This window comes from Lissotriton helveticus, chromosome 12 (genome assembly GCF_964261635.1).
Source record: "Lissotriton helveticus chromosome 12, aLisHel1.1, whole genome shotgun sequence".
In the NCBI taxonomy this organism is placed as follows: domain Eukaryota; kingdom Metazoa; phylum Chordata; class Amphibia; order Caudata; family Salamandridae; genus Lissotriton; species Lissotriton helveticus.
Window position 1 is genome coordinate 826,670,540 of NC_136073.1, and position 15,094 is coordinate 826,685,633.

Here is a 15,094-nt window from a genome sequence, read left to right on the forward strand (position 1 = left end):
CTTAATAAAACTACAACAGTGAGGTCTTCAATCGCCTCTATGGTGAGCGTAATTGCGCAGTTGAGGCAACGTCAATAATAACCAATGAACTGCCCAAATAAGACATATTGAGACATAAACCAAGTGAATCATGAACATGCCAGAGACCAGCAACATCTGATATCGGTATTTGGCGATCACAAAAAGCGTTTGTATGTCCCATCATTGTTGGGAAAGTAGACTACAGAGGATAACATTGTAATACCTCGGTGTGAATTAGAAACGTTAAGTAGTGACTAGAACCATATCAACATAGCACATTAAATACAGAACAACACAGAGTGGAATCAGCCGACAGAGTGGTCTATATCAAGATCTCAGGGAATTAGACTATGAGACACAGGAGAACAGGACCCAAGTCTTGATGGAATTATACAGAGTTCGATATCAAGTGTTCACTTGTAATCGGACGCGGTTGCGCCTACCAGTTCCGTGGGGGAAACTTCCATATTGCCATCTCCCTGGTTGAACAGCAGGCGTCTTAGTTTTTGTGGGTCAGAAAACGCATGGGACACACCTTGTATAGTTACTTTAAATTTAGCTGGACCGATAAAACCATACAGATGGCCAAGCGATTTCAGTTGTGGTCTCAGTGCAAGAAAAGCTTTCCTGATATCCATAGTCTCTTTACTGAAGTCCTGTGAAATGTAAATTTTGTGACCCTTCCATAGTACGTGGTTATGTTTGCGGACAAATGTTAGTATTTGTTCAAAATGTTGAAATGTCAGTGGCTTGCATACTATCGCTCTCGGGCCTTTCTGGTCATTTGTTACTCTTCCCGGAACTCTATGGACCCTGTCGAACTCTAATGGCTGGGTGAAGGTTAGATTTGTGGTCTGTGTAAACCACTGTTCGAGGAAGGTTATGCATGATCCATGGGATTCCTCTGATTTTTCTGGCATGCCAAAAATTCTTAGGTTCCCCCTCCTATTTCTGTCCTCCAACTCCGCAACTTTCCTCGAAAGATGATCAGAGCACAGGGTGAGGTTCTTGATGGCTCCACAGGTTCTATTCTCGGAATCTTCCAGTTTGCTTATCCTGCTCTCGGATTCTGTCAGCCTCGAGTTGATATCCTTGATATCTTGTCTGACCGCAACTACCTCCTCTTTGGTGGATTTGGCCATGTCTCTAACCTCTTCTAGTCTGCTCAGGATAGTCTCCATTGCTTCAGCAAATTCCTTTTTTCCTTTGAATGGTGAGACTGGTGCCGGTGGATCAGATATCAGACGTTTAGAAGTTTTCCCATTTTGTTTGTCCCCCATTCTGAAGGTAGGTGACAGGAGATTACTAATGCCCTTTATTCTCTTGTAAATAGCCTGGTGCGGAAGTACCTTACATCTCGCACGCCAGCGTATGGCGCAGAATAGCGCACTAAGTAGTCAGCTTGTTTCCGTAGAGCCCACACCGCGCAGAATTGCCTACAGAAGTGGCGGGAAATTGTAGGTAGGGATTGTTAGTCTTCTTTGCACATTGGGTGTATTGGCATAGAAACAATCAATTCAATGTTGAGATGTATATGTTCAGGTCTGTGTTAAGATTGCAAGACTATGTCACGCCAGCGTAGAGCAGCGCATTAAGTATTTAAGCTTCTTTCCGTGGAGCCCACAGCGCGCAGAATTGCCTTCAGAACTGGCGGGAGGTTGTAGGTAGTGATTTGCGCTACATGTAAGGGATTATTAGTCTTACTTGTACATTAGTCGCAATGGCATAGGAACAAACAATTCAATGGGTTGTTGAGATGAATATGTTCAGATCTGTGTTAAAATTACGAGGTTATGTCATTGCGCATTACAACCAGTCTGTATACACAGCCAAACATCTGGATAATGCGACAGCAGCCGCCATTTTGTGCATCGTGTGGCGCGTTTCTTTGCCTGCAGTGCATTGTAGAAAACACTGTAAGGGGTCCCACTCAGAATGTGAACAAGCGTCTGCTCTCAAAGAACTTTGTGGCCAATAATATTCTTACGCTGAGAGTTACATGCGTTAGTGCATCGATGGCTGCTAAAGGTCACTGGTCGGCTTGTCATGCGATTTTCACAGATTTCATAGAAGGCCACCACCAGCTACGCAATAAATGCGCTCATCAGGGAGCATTACTTGTGCACAGATTGTCCTACTAGCCTGATATCAGTAGCACGGACCGCAGGAGCGGGGACGCTGGTTGACTTATTCGAGAAACCGGGTGCGCGATTAATCCGCCATTTTAAACGGGCATTTCTTCGCGCCGTTTTCACCCCTTTACTTTAGCCGATAAATGCTTGCGAGAGAAGTACTTTCTTTACTCACGACCTTGGTGCAATTCTTGTCGCTGAGTCTAATGTCTTGAAGCCATCCTCAGTACTGTGTAGGCTCTGCCTCGATCTGCGGTGAAGCAAACCAGGTGCTCCGGGAAGCCTCGTGTGAGCAGCCGGCTCCGGGTTCCGTCCCGCTCTGCAGTCGCTGGCGGTCGGAACGAAAGGGTCGTTTCCTCAGCTTTCCGAGTTCGTATTTGGCTCAAACTTGCAGGGTAGTTAGGTGTGATGGTCCGACAACCGAATTCCCTCTTAGCTCAGGAGATGGGGTCGGAGTGCAGCCCTCTGCATTTAGAAGTTCGTAGCTGCCTGGAGGAGGACAAAATCACGCCGCCATTTCTCCGGCGTCCAAGCCACGCCCCCCTTACTTTGTTAATTCTAAAACAACAGTTGATGTACAGAATCCAGAACAATGTCATACATTCACCCCAGTGCAGAGATCTGGGCCTAAATCCATCGTTTTTGCTCACCATGCCATTCCAGTTTGAACCCAGCCATATTCAAATCAGTCTTGACCCTGTGTCTCATGGGAACAGTCCAGCCCGAACTGCAAAGCCAGGTCCTCCCTGGACTGGAAACAAGCATCCTAGGACCGGTTTCAATGTTTCACCCCTCTTCAGCCAGGATTGCTTGATTCCAGTGGCATGGAAAGCAAGGGACCCACATCTGGGCATACACGTCCCACTCGGGGTGACAAATGCAAAAACAACAGTTGATGGACAGAATGCAAAACAATGTCATACATACGCCCCAGTACAGAGATCTGGGCCTCCATCCATCATTTCCTTGCTCACCATGCCTTTCCAGTTTGAACCCAGACATATGCAAGTCAGTCTTGACCAATGTTCCCTCTATTTTTTTTTTCCTCTGTGTGCGGCAGTGTAAGGTCTCTGTGCGCTGCAGCCAAGGTTATGTGCACCAGGAACCAGACCACGCGCGTGGTTGCAGCATCTAAAGAAAGGGGCGCGGCCATCTTATTTTTTTAATATCAGTAATCTTCTGAGCATCTGACAGAAAGGTAGACCCTTTAGGAATATCAAGTATATCTTCAATTCTGAACCATAAATCCACCACCATGCAGCCGTTCATATATCATGTTCTGATTTTCAGCAGAGACTGCAAATGTTTCGTATATAAAGCTTATCCATCCTTATTATATGTTATTATCAGACTCTACATGGTAGACATTCATAAAAGCCAGGCATTCCAATCTAATGGGTAAGACCGACGAGCAACAGCGCACCATAGGGGACTTTTTGAAAGGTGGAAAGGAACTGCCTAGACCATTTCATCCACTTTACAAACACCACATTAAACTACAGTGTGTCTAGTAATCACTGAAATTATTAAAAGTCACACATAGCAATCTGAAACCATAGCAGCTGTGCAAGTCGTACTTTTGGACTTGATCCATGTTTTTAGGTCTTGTCTAGCATTGCAGTGCAAAGCGGTGCTTGCTTTGCGAGGCATGCTCTATCAGGGTATTTTTTAGTCGTGGTGTGGAAGCCCCGCCCATATTTTTCATTGGCTGGCGTCATCGTCCATGGTAAATACTGGCTTCCGATTGATAATGAGGCTTCTTAGTCCCTACTTGTTACCGCCCGGTGTCCTTTTGGGACCGCCCATGAGGACTGGATCGTTTACTGGTGGCGTTATACTGTCTTCTTCAATTAGTCTGTAAGCACTTGTTTTATTTGCGCAATGGTGACAGCTTGTTTAGGTCGCACCTGAGCCAGTGCTTCTCTTTTTAGTGTACTGTTCCCGCCCCCCCCTCCCATTGTCAGTGTTCCTTTTGTTCCCGCCCCCTCCCACTGTCCCTTGTCTCGCTGCTCGTGGGCCATGGACGTGATTTTGGAGACTGTTGGTCACAGCCCTCCCTGCTCTGCAACAGATTGCAGTGCCTTCTGCAGCACCGCGATGTTATGCTCCTGCGCCTCCAGTTGCACTTACCCAGCCCCTCCAGTGCATCCCCACCAGCTCGCCTTGCCCTGACGAGGTCGCCATGTCCTGCCCCGGTGGGCTCCTGGCCCCTCGCCTGCCCTTCTCTGGTATCCCGAACCCTGCAGCTCACATCTGTGCAGATCTCACAGCGCAGGCGGCTGTATGGCTCTGGGGCGCTTCCCTCGACTGCCTCTGGTTGCTCCGGTGGGAGGGAGGCCTCCTACAGCCTGGTGTCCTCTACTTGTGTTTATCTCGGGTGCCCCGCTTTGCTTAACCACGGCACCCGCATTTGTAGGTATAACATACTTCAGCACAAAAGCTCCGTCCGTAGGGTGTTCTCCACAAATGCCTGCTAAAGCTGTACCTTCTTTTTGTTTCTGTTCCTCCCTATGTTTTTGTTCCACCTTATTATTAGTGCTTTAAATGCTAATGCACTTAAAAGAACGGGATGAGATATCCTTCATGCATGCTCTCAAATACCCATCAGCAAACTTTCTATCAGGCCCTTTTTTCTGTCACGTAAATCAGACATGGTTAGGGAACAAGCTGCTGGTGCAAAAATGGTTCATATAACACGGTTAATATTGACGCAAACTCAAACATGATAACAGAAAAAATAACCAATTTTTTTTTTTACAGATAATGCTGCTCATTCAGTCCATGTGTATATGGGGGAGTGGAGAACCGGTCCAGTCACAAAGTAACAAAAGCATTAATTTTCAATCACATGCAGACATGTGATGGTCCGTTTTCAGTCACTGCGCGTGAAAAATGCCCTTTAGTCCCATGAAATCACAGACTAATATGCAGAAATGTACTGAAAAGTGTGTGTGCCGGAAAGCTGTCTCAGCTCGGGCTGACACACACACACAAGAGGGGGGGGGCTGAAGCCCTTGAGCCCAATGGGCGTTGCGCGCCTGGTGCTTAGCATAGTGTGCCGCTCGACTGGTATTTTGCTATTTTTGTAATTGTATCAAGATACATGATACAAACAGTAACATCATACCTACAACAAGTCAGGGCTTTTGGCTTTGTCAATGGTTGTTAGTTGCATAAGATAAATTAGCAGTAACTATGGCTTGTATTAATATTGAAAAAGCTTCCACTTGCAGCCCTGGTGACGCCACGACAATGTTGCTGCTCCTGCGTTTCAAACAGAGAAGGGAAATCCAGACAGCAATTAATCTCTTCAAAGGATTTCCCTTCCCCTATAACGCATAAAAAAAAACGACCGACTTTGCCAGGGCACAAAACAAAGCCCAACAGAGACCCGTTTCGAGGCCTCCTTAAAAAAACGTCATGAATTGCAGTGTTATTTATGATATGTATTTCCACATCAAGCACAATTATTTAACGTTCGTACCCAGTGTCATTAAGAACATCTTTTTTTTCTTTCAGGACTTTTTGGGGCGCAGCCAAGGGCTGAATGAAGGTCTTTGTGAAAGTATTTCTGTTGATTGCAACACCATCATGCGCTACAATTAACAGGAATATTTTCACAAAAGCTCACAATCAGACCGCAGCCGCGCTCCACTAACAAAAAACATGTATCAAGTCCAAAAGGACAAGGTGTAAAGCACACGTCTTGGTTTTGGACTTGCTACATTTCATTTCTTAATGGAGTGCGGCTGCTGGCTGATTGTGGGCCTTTGTGAAAATATTCCTGTTAATCGCAGCACCGTCATGCGCTGCAATTAAGAGGAATATTTTCACAATGGCCCACAATCAGCCCCCAGCCGAGCCCCATTAAGAAATGAAATGCAGCAAGTGCACGAACTTCTTACTGCTAAATGAGTTCACAGGCTGCCACCAAAAAGCAAACCTACCTCCTTCCAATCCCGGCGATGGGAACGCTGTGAGGCTTCTGCTGTGTGCGCGCTTTAAGTAGGACACTGCGCGCTCTGAGTGAGAGATGTGGGCGCGCGCACATGTGCGCAGCTTCCTGGGAACACAGGTCTTGACCCTGTGCCTCATGGGAACAGTCCAGCCCGAACTGCCAAGCCAGGTCCTCCCTGGACTGGAAACAAGCATCCTAGGACCAGTTTCAGGGTTTCACCCCTCTTCAGCCAGGATAGCTTGATTCCAGTGGCATGCAGATCACGGGACGCACGTCTGGGCATACCCGTCCCACTCTGGGTGACAAATGTCATAACAACAGTTGATGGAAATAATGCAAAACAACGTCATACTTTTACCCCTGTACAGAGATCTGGGCCTAAATCCATAATTTTTTTGCTCACCATACCATTCCAGTTTGAACCGAGTCGTATGCAAATCAGTCTTGACCCTGTACCTCATGGGAACAGTCCAACCCCAAATGCCAAGCCAGGTCCTCCCTGGACTGGAAACAAGCATCCTGTGACCGGTTGTGGGGTTTCAACCCTCTTCAGCCAGGATTGCTTGATTCCAGTGGCATGGAGATCACGGGACGCACGTCTGGGCATACCCGTCCCACTCCGGGTGACAAATGCAAAAACAACAATTGATGGACAGAATGCAGAACAATGTCATACATTCATTCCAGTACAGATATCTGGGCCTAAATCCATCATTTTTTTGCTCACCATGCCATTCCAGTTTGAACTCAGCCATATGCAAATCAGTCTTGACCCTGTGCCACATGGGATGAGTGCAGCCTGAACTGCCAAGCCAGGTCCTCCTGGACTGGAAACAAGCATCCTAGGACCTGTTTTAGGGTTTCACCCCGCCCTTCAGCCAGGATAGCTTGATTCCAGTGGCCTGGAAACATGGGACCCGTGTTTGGGCATACCCGTCCCACTCCAGGTGACAAATGCAAAAACAACAGTTGATGGACAGAATGAAGAACAATGTCATACATTCATTCCATAAATCCATCATTTTTTTGCTCACCATGCCTTTCCAGTTTGAACCCAGACATATGCAAATCAGTCTGGACCATGTGCCTCATGGGAACAATCCAACCCGAACTGCCAAGCCAGGTCCTACCTGGAGTGGAAACAAGCATTCTAGGACCGGTTCGGGGTTTCACCCCTCTTCTGCCACGATAGCTTGATTCCAGTGGCATGGAGAGCACGGGACGCACGTCTGGGCATGCCGGTCCCATTCGGGGTGCCAAATGCAAAAACAATAGTTGATGGACAGAACGCGGAACAATGTCATACATTCACCCCAGTACAGAGATATGGGCCTAAATCCATTGTTTATTTGCTCACCATGCCATTCCAGTTTGAACCCAGCCATATGCAAATCAGTCTTGACCCTGTGCCTCATGGAAACAGTCCAGCCCGAACTGCCAAGCCAGGTCCTCCCTGGACTGGAAACAAGCATCCTAGGACTAACCCTGGCCAAAGTACTACGCTACGCTCGTGTACTTTGCAAAGTTTGCCCTACTTCGAACTACGCGAACTGCGTGTAGCACAGGGCAAACCCGCATAGAGTAGCGTAGTGCAGCGGTCATTTTTTGCTTGCTTGCAGTCCTCAACGTCAAGTTGGAGACCGCGAGCAAGCAAAATGACATCCGTGCAAGACTTTTTCCTCGTTCGCGATCAGCAACATCAGGTTGCCGATCGCGAGCGCGGAAAATAAACCTCCTGGCAAGATTCTTAACAATGGGAGGTTAGGTTTCTCATAGCGAGTGGTCGTGTATGAGAAACTACCAGTCCGTGTTGAGAAAGCTGCTGCTCGGGTAAAAATCTACTCGAGCAGCAGAAAACGCCAGCTCGCACTGTGCAAAATGCCGTTTTTAATGATTGCACAGTACCGGATGGTTGTCTGCACTGTGCAATCATTAAAAACGGCATCATGCACAGTGCGAGCAGGTTACTATGCAGTTCGCGTAGTGCTACACATAGCTCGCGTAGTGCGAAGTACACCCACGTAGCTATGCGTAGCTATGCGTAGCGCTACTTTGCGAACTACGCCCAGCCCTACCTTGGACTGGTTTTGGGGTTTCACCCCTCTTCAGCCAGGATAGCTTGATTCCAGTGGCATGGAGAGTACGGGACCCATGTCTGGGCCTACCCATCCCACTCGGGGTGACAAATGCAAAACCAACAGTTGATGGACAGAATTCAGAACAATGTCATACATTCACCCCAGTACAGAGATCTAGGCCTAAATCCATTGTTGTTTTGCTCACAATGCCATTCCAGTTTGAATCCAGCCATATTGAAATCAGTCTTGACCCTGTGCCTCATGGGAACAGTCCAGCCCGAGCTGCCATGCCAGGTCCTCCTTGAACTGGAAACAAGCATCCTAGGACCAGTTTTGGGGTTTCACCCCTTTTCAGCCAGGATAGCGTGATTCCAGTGGCATGGAGAGCACGGGACCCACGTCCGGGCATACCTGTCCCTTGCTCACTTTGCTACTGAATTCAAGCTAGCCTGGCTAATGAGGGCTGTTAGCCCAAAACCGGTCCCAGTATGCTTGTTTCCGGTCCTGGGAAGACATGGCTTGGCAGTTCAGTCTGGACTGTTCCCATGAGGCACAGGGTCAAGACTAATTTGCATATAGCTGTGTCTGAACTGGGGTGGCAAAGTGAGCTAAAGAACAATGATGGATTCAACCGAGATCTGTGACTGGGCGTGAGTGTCTAAAAAGTTTCAGCGCTCCCTCCATCATCCCTTTGTGCTTGCTCTTACTTTGTTAGCTGGCTTCTTTCACAGATATAGAGATTCAGTTCAAAGCCTGGTTGTTGTGTGTTTCATTAACCTCTGTGGATGGAAAGCTGTGCTACTCTATGTGACGATGAGAAAAAGGTACCAAGTTTTCTGGAGGGGCTGGATAACTCATGGCCTGATTTTATTCTTGGCACTAAGAATATTCCATAGTAATAACAACAGAGTAGCCTTATGACCAAGAATGCGGTTCACCCTTCAAATTTAAATGTGGGCGGACCGTGGTATAATCATGGAGGATACAGGGTTGTCCCTTCTGGAATAATGAATGTTGGAGGCAGACCTCTAATTTCTCCCACCTGATTCAGGTAGGCTTAATTGGAGGTTTGTTTTCACTGTGTGTAACTACCAGGAAAAATCTGGCAGTAAGGGACAGTAAAAACTGTTAAATGCTTCTGTCACCTGACCCAGGGGTATGTATCCCTGGGGTGTATGATGGGGTCCCCTTAATGGGTGGGCAGGAGGCTGTTCCAAGTAAACGTGATGTTCGTTTTATTTTTAGACAACTAAAGGCAAATAATAAAGTGTTTGTAGCACACGGGACACCGTGCTCTCCACCATCTTGGGGACGTCTTGACAGGTGCCGCCTCTTCCACGAGATGGCAAACCTGGAAAACAAAGGGAAACAAACCATGTATCAGTGGGGCGGTTCAATGTCCTGAGTTGAAGGGAAAGGGATTGCGAGGGAGCACCGAACACCAGAACCGCGTGAGGTACAGACAGCAGTGACCACCCACAAAGCTTTACCCTTTCCCACCAAGTGCTTGTGAATACCCCTGAATCCGGTGATGTACCTGCTCCAGCCACACTCCTCCAGGAGCGTGGCAGGGTGGCGAGTGTCCTCGTTGGCCTCCTGGCATTCTTCCACCCCGGACCTCCGAGGCAGCGACACAATCTTCAGGGGCAGCTTCTTCCTTCTCTATTCTCGCTGGCTTGTCTCCGTTTTCTCCTCTGACGGCATTTGCGCTGAGAACCGGCACTTCCTCCTTTTTGGCCTGCGGTGTTCTCCTGTAATTGGTGGCTTGCAAGTGATGTCACAAATCTAGCCCCCGGCTCGGCTTCTCTCCACGAAGAATTAAAGGGGTCATATGGGTCCTGCACACAAAGCACCATAGCATCAATATCGGGGGATAACAGCGAGTCCTCGTGCACAGGGGTCTTGGGACAGCTTCCCTTGCCATGGAAGAGGCCTTCCATGGTGAGTAGAGCATTTTATTTTAGAAAAGACAAAAGAAAACAATTTGGTGCAGGGCTCCGTCATGTTAACGTAGGCCTTCACCAAACTCCAAAAAGAATTCCCTGGAACCACCATGGCGGCAGTTCCTACTAATGCTTTAGAAATGACCGCCAGCTTGACGGTCATTTCTAAATAAGGAGGGTCACGGATTAATTTACTCCTTCGCCCTGACAGAGAAACGTGCTGCTCACTCACATCTAAATTGGACCCTACAGTTCTAAAAATCTTTGATAGAGAATTCATTACACACTTACAAGTGTTGCCCATTGTGCAAAATCTAATTGCAATGCCTCAAATAGAGGGTTCCACTTCTTGGTGCCTGCAGGTTTCCTATCCTCTGTCCACACTCCTGTAACCATCCTTTCACTCCACTACAGCTCCGCAGAAATGCCTGGTGGTAGCACACTGTAAAATGTGTTATATCTTCATAGAGCATGCACTTTGATGGTCCAAGACTCAGAGCATTGCTGAGGGGTTATCATTTTAAGCTCTTACATTTTACCCTTTCTTCATCCGTCTATGAGTGAAATTCAATGTCTCTGTGGAGGATGTATGATGGTACGACGCGTACCGTCACAACGCGTGCTTTAACAACGCGTCCCTTACAACGCAAGTCGTTAACAACGCAAGTTGTTACCACGACTTGCGTTGGGGGCACGGATTGAGAATAGTAGAATTTACTATTCTAACACCAGTCCCCGTGGACACTAGGGAAGGTGTTGGAATAGTAAATATACTATTCTTAATCCTCTAGCACCCTCCAGCGCAAGTCGTGGTTACGACTTGCGTTGTAATGGATGCGTTGTTAAAGCCTTGCGGAGTAAAATCCGCATGGTAAAGGATGTTTCCCCTCTGTGGATTGTTTTATATAAATGGGATTGGTGTAGGGCTATTGAATGAATTGCCTTTCAGAACTAACAGTGACCTGAATATAAATTCTATACTGGGAGCAGCACCTTGTCCTTCTAAGAAGAGTTGCCATTTCAACTCAGATGTATATTTACTAGCTAGACCAATCTATCAAAAGGAGCTGTTTTTGATTTGTGAAGACGTTCACTAACTTCAACACCTTTAAAACACTCAGCCTATTTGTGATCCACAGTTCATTCATAGGGAGTATGAGCGTGAATGCCATTGAGCGGAAACCACAATATCACCTGATGGATCCATAATGTAAGAGATGTAGGCTGGTTCTTTTTGCGATGAGATTTACATTTCTAATTTAGTTATAGCTTTGAGAAAGGTAAAGTGCTTTGCTACCATTGTGTGTCTGGACCCCACTGTACAAAACCATAAATAAATAAATGGATCTATCACCATCATACATTTGGAACTGAAACTTGTGCTGAGTGATGACCTACGTCAAGTGCTTTTTAGATACGTTGAAGTGCTACAGTTCAAGTGGAAAGTGCTGGGGGATATGATAGGTGATGTGTTTGATCGATATGCTTGGTGTTCCGATTGTAAACAAATCTTTTGACTCTGATCTGTTGAAAGGGAACTGCTAGGAAGGATCCTACCTACTGATGGCTCATGCGTTAGAGCAGGGCCCACCCCAGGTGTCACCAACCAGTCAGTCACAAACTACCAGAAGCTCACAGACACCTTCAGAGTAGCTCACATCCTTGAGTTCATTTTTAAATTAGCACAGAGTCACATTTGAGGGAAGAATTTGTTTATTTAACATTATTATCTTCAGGCTACAGATAGCAGGGCCTGATAATCAGCAGTTCTGGGGTCAGATTTATGACCCAGGGCACAGAGGTTAAGAAAGGAAGCACTGAGGTATTTAAATATTAAATAAAAGTCCTTGTCAACTCAATATTGGAGCATGAAAAAAAAATGATGTTTATGAATGCTTTTAAATGGGAGAAAATTAAAAGGAAGAGTTCACTTTGAATACCTTTTTATGTAGCTGCATGATCACATTTTTATTCTTTGTAAATAGTATACTTTTTATGCCGTTTTACTACTGGCAAAATAAAATGATCATAACTGACTGAGGTAACTTAATGATTACGTTAATTCTTCATTTTAATTTTATCCCATTTCAAACTGTTGCATTTACAAACAGCAGACTCTTGCTCCCAGTGGCCAGTAGACACTGTGCCACATTTATAATTGAAAAATAATGTCATTGTTTTCAAATGGGGGTAGTTTAATGTGGATAAAAATATTTCTATGCAAAATTGAGTAATTGTTTTTCTCCACCGTCAATTAAGCAAATTATGTCTCAATATTTTATGACGCATGTTTCTTCACTTTAAATTCCTCCTATTTAAACTAATAGCTGTATTTTTCGGTTATAAATATCGCACCGTGTCTACAGGCAACTGGGTGCAAGATGTCTGCTGTTTGTAAATGCAACACTTTGAAATGGGAGTCAATTTAAATAATGAGTTCTATGGGAATCAATTTAAACATAAAGTTAACTCTTCAGTTTAATGTCCTCCCATTTCAAAGTATTGCATTTACACAGAGCAGAAATTTTGATTCCAGTGTCTGGTATGTATGGTGTCATATTTATAACTTTAAAATACAGACTTTCTTTAAGCCAGAGAAATTTAAAGTGCAGAAAAATGTTCTAAATTATGAAAAAAAATGTGCAGAACATTTTTCTGCACTTTAAATTGCTCCCGTTAAAAAGATGGTTGTATATTTGTGTTATATACGTGACAGTGTCACATATGGGGAAAGGTATGTCCTGTGCCACAAGTACATATGACAAAGGTACTCAATCACCCATGCACATTTATCTCATTCATACATACACATGTATACATTCCAAAGCCCACACTCTCACTGAAACACATGGCAGCCCTGTCCTAGTGCCCCTATCCAAAGTATTGTGTTCAAACCACATTCTTTGGCTCTATGGACTTCAGGCTTAAATCCAATGAAACTCGGTATGGGGGTGTCTCGCAACATTGCATGAGTGGCTTGGTCTTCAGTAGTTCACAATGAGTTTCACTGGTCAGAAGTAGCTCTCACTACAGAAAAGGTTGGAGTCCCCTAACCCACACTATCAGTTCATGGTCTGGTTTTCACTGGAAGTTGCTGCTATCACGTAGTCAATTATGGATTGTGGTTGCCCTGCATCAAGGGATAAGATCATCCATCACTAATGTAACTAATGTCAACTAAAGCAACTTTGGTGCCCTTTTGTAATCTTTATCCGCACTCACCATCAAACAAGAAGTTGTTAGTGGAGAAAGGAGCAGAGGAGAAATAAGCAAACTCTTCTGGCCGGAACGAGTTCAGAAACTGAGGAGGAAAGTTCTTGACAAAAAGAAACTCATTTTTTTCCTCGTTGCATTTTAACTGGGCAGATGAGAGCCAACGGAAGACAGCTAACAGGCAGGATTTAACTAGGGAGGTGGAAGAGTCATTTTTATTCCATGTGAAGAGGAGCTGAGTGTCATCAGCGTATGCAATGACTTTGGCACCGAGGTCTTCAGCCATCTGAATAAGGGGTGACAAATAAATGTGGTAGAGCAGAGGGCTCAATATAGACCCTTGCAGCACACCTGTGGTCAGAATCTGGGGGAGGCTGTGTTCTGCCCTCAATAAAGGATTGCAGCCGCCGCCATGCAGACCCTGATATTTCCTGGAGAGGGGCCAGGAGCAGGGTATGTAGCATAGTGTTGAATGCAGCCAACAGGTCTAATAGAACCAATGTGGCCCTGCCTCCTGCATCTAAAGTTTCCCGGATGGCCTCAGAGATTTCGACCAGAACAGACTCAGTGCTATGCGAGGCTCTGAAGCCTGATTGAGCCGGGTGGAGAAAACCAGGTAGTTCAGCAGACACGGACAGCTGTTTATTAACCCGCTTTTTGCTCACTTTTGCCACAGCAGGGTGGAGGGAAATTGGGCGATAGCTAGGGGGAATATTGGGGTCAAGAGTATGTTTTTTCAGCAGAGGGACAATTTTTGCTGGAGGTACAGTGGCTTATGTTAGAGATAGATTAATCAGCCTGTTCAACTCTGGTTTGATCACCTCTGAGGCCCTGGCTAGCAATTTAGCAGGGAAAGGATCAGCTGGCAATGAATATTTAAGGGAGTTGAGGGATGCTAGACGGTCCTGCCTAGATATAGCATGGAAAGCTAACAGAGTAGCTGAAGTGGCAGAAGGCAACCAACCAGAAGGAATTCTCGATGCTAGCTATAACCAGTGTATTAGTGTTGACGTTGCACAAGAAAAGTGTTCTTAATTGCTTCTAATATCTGATCACGCTGGAAATTTTGAACATGAGACTTGCTTCACTGAGTGACTTAATTTCCATTTTTGCACTGAATCAGGATGTGGTACCCTATATATGCGCTCTAAGACTGGGTGTATCAAACTCTGGCATTATTTCCACCAGGTTTCCACATTTTGACACAGTAATCCAACAAGAAGCTGCAGAGGGAAAATATATGCCAGGCCACCCTCCACTTAACATACAATCCAACAACTAGTAGGAGCTACTGGCACGTTCCCACCAGCTTGCCCAAAGAAAAGAACTACTGATTTTGGGGAACAGATAAACATATCGCCCTATAAGTAATCCTACGTATTTATATACACAAATTGATGAAAGTGCTGAATATTACCAGGTCCTTGTTGTTGGATTATTCCACATTTAGACCCCAGGCTTTAAAGCTTAGTTAATTTGTTTCAGATCCTTACTGGGCAACTCTTGGCAGCTTTCAGTTTCTTTAAGAACCTCCAAGTTACTGTGTGAAGTGTTCTGATAATGGTACAGTGTGATTTGTTGAAGGGTTCCAGTGGTTTTGCCTCATTCAAACACCAACACAAACATCAATGTTGGTCAGTGAATCAGGGAATGTTGTGGGGTTTCTTAAGTACAAAGGCTAAATGTGGTGGGCACAAATGTTCCCAGATTGTGGATTTTGAATGAGAAACTAAAAAAATTTAAATCTCA

General features: G+C 45.6%; 1 protein-coding gene across 1 annotated transcript in view; it reads left to right on the plus strand.

Annotated features, from left to right (window-relative positions):
• The window catches only part of LOC144798163 (olfactory receptor 1f45-like), a 45,795-nt gene that overhangs the window by 25,774 nt on the left and 4,927 nt on the right, over positions 1–15,094 (plus strand). The window lies entirely within an intron of this gene.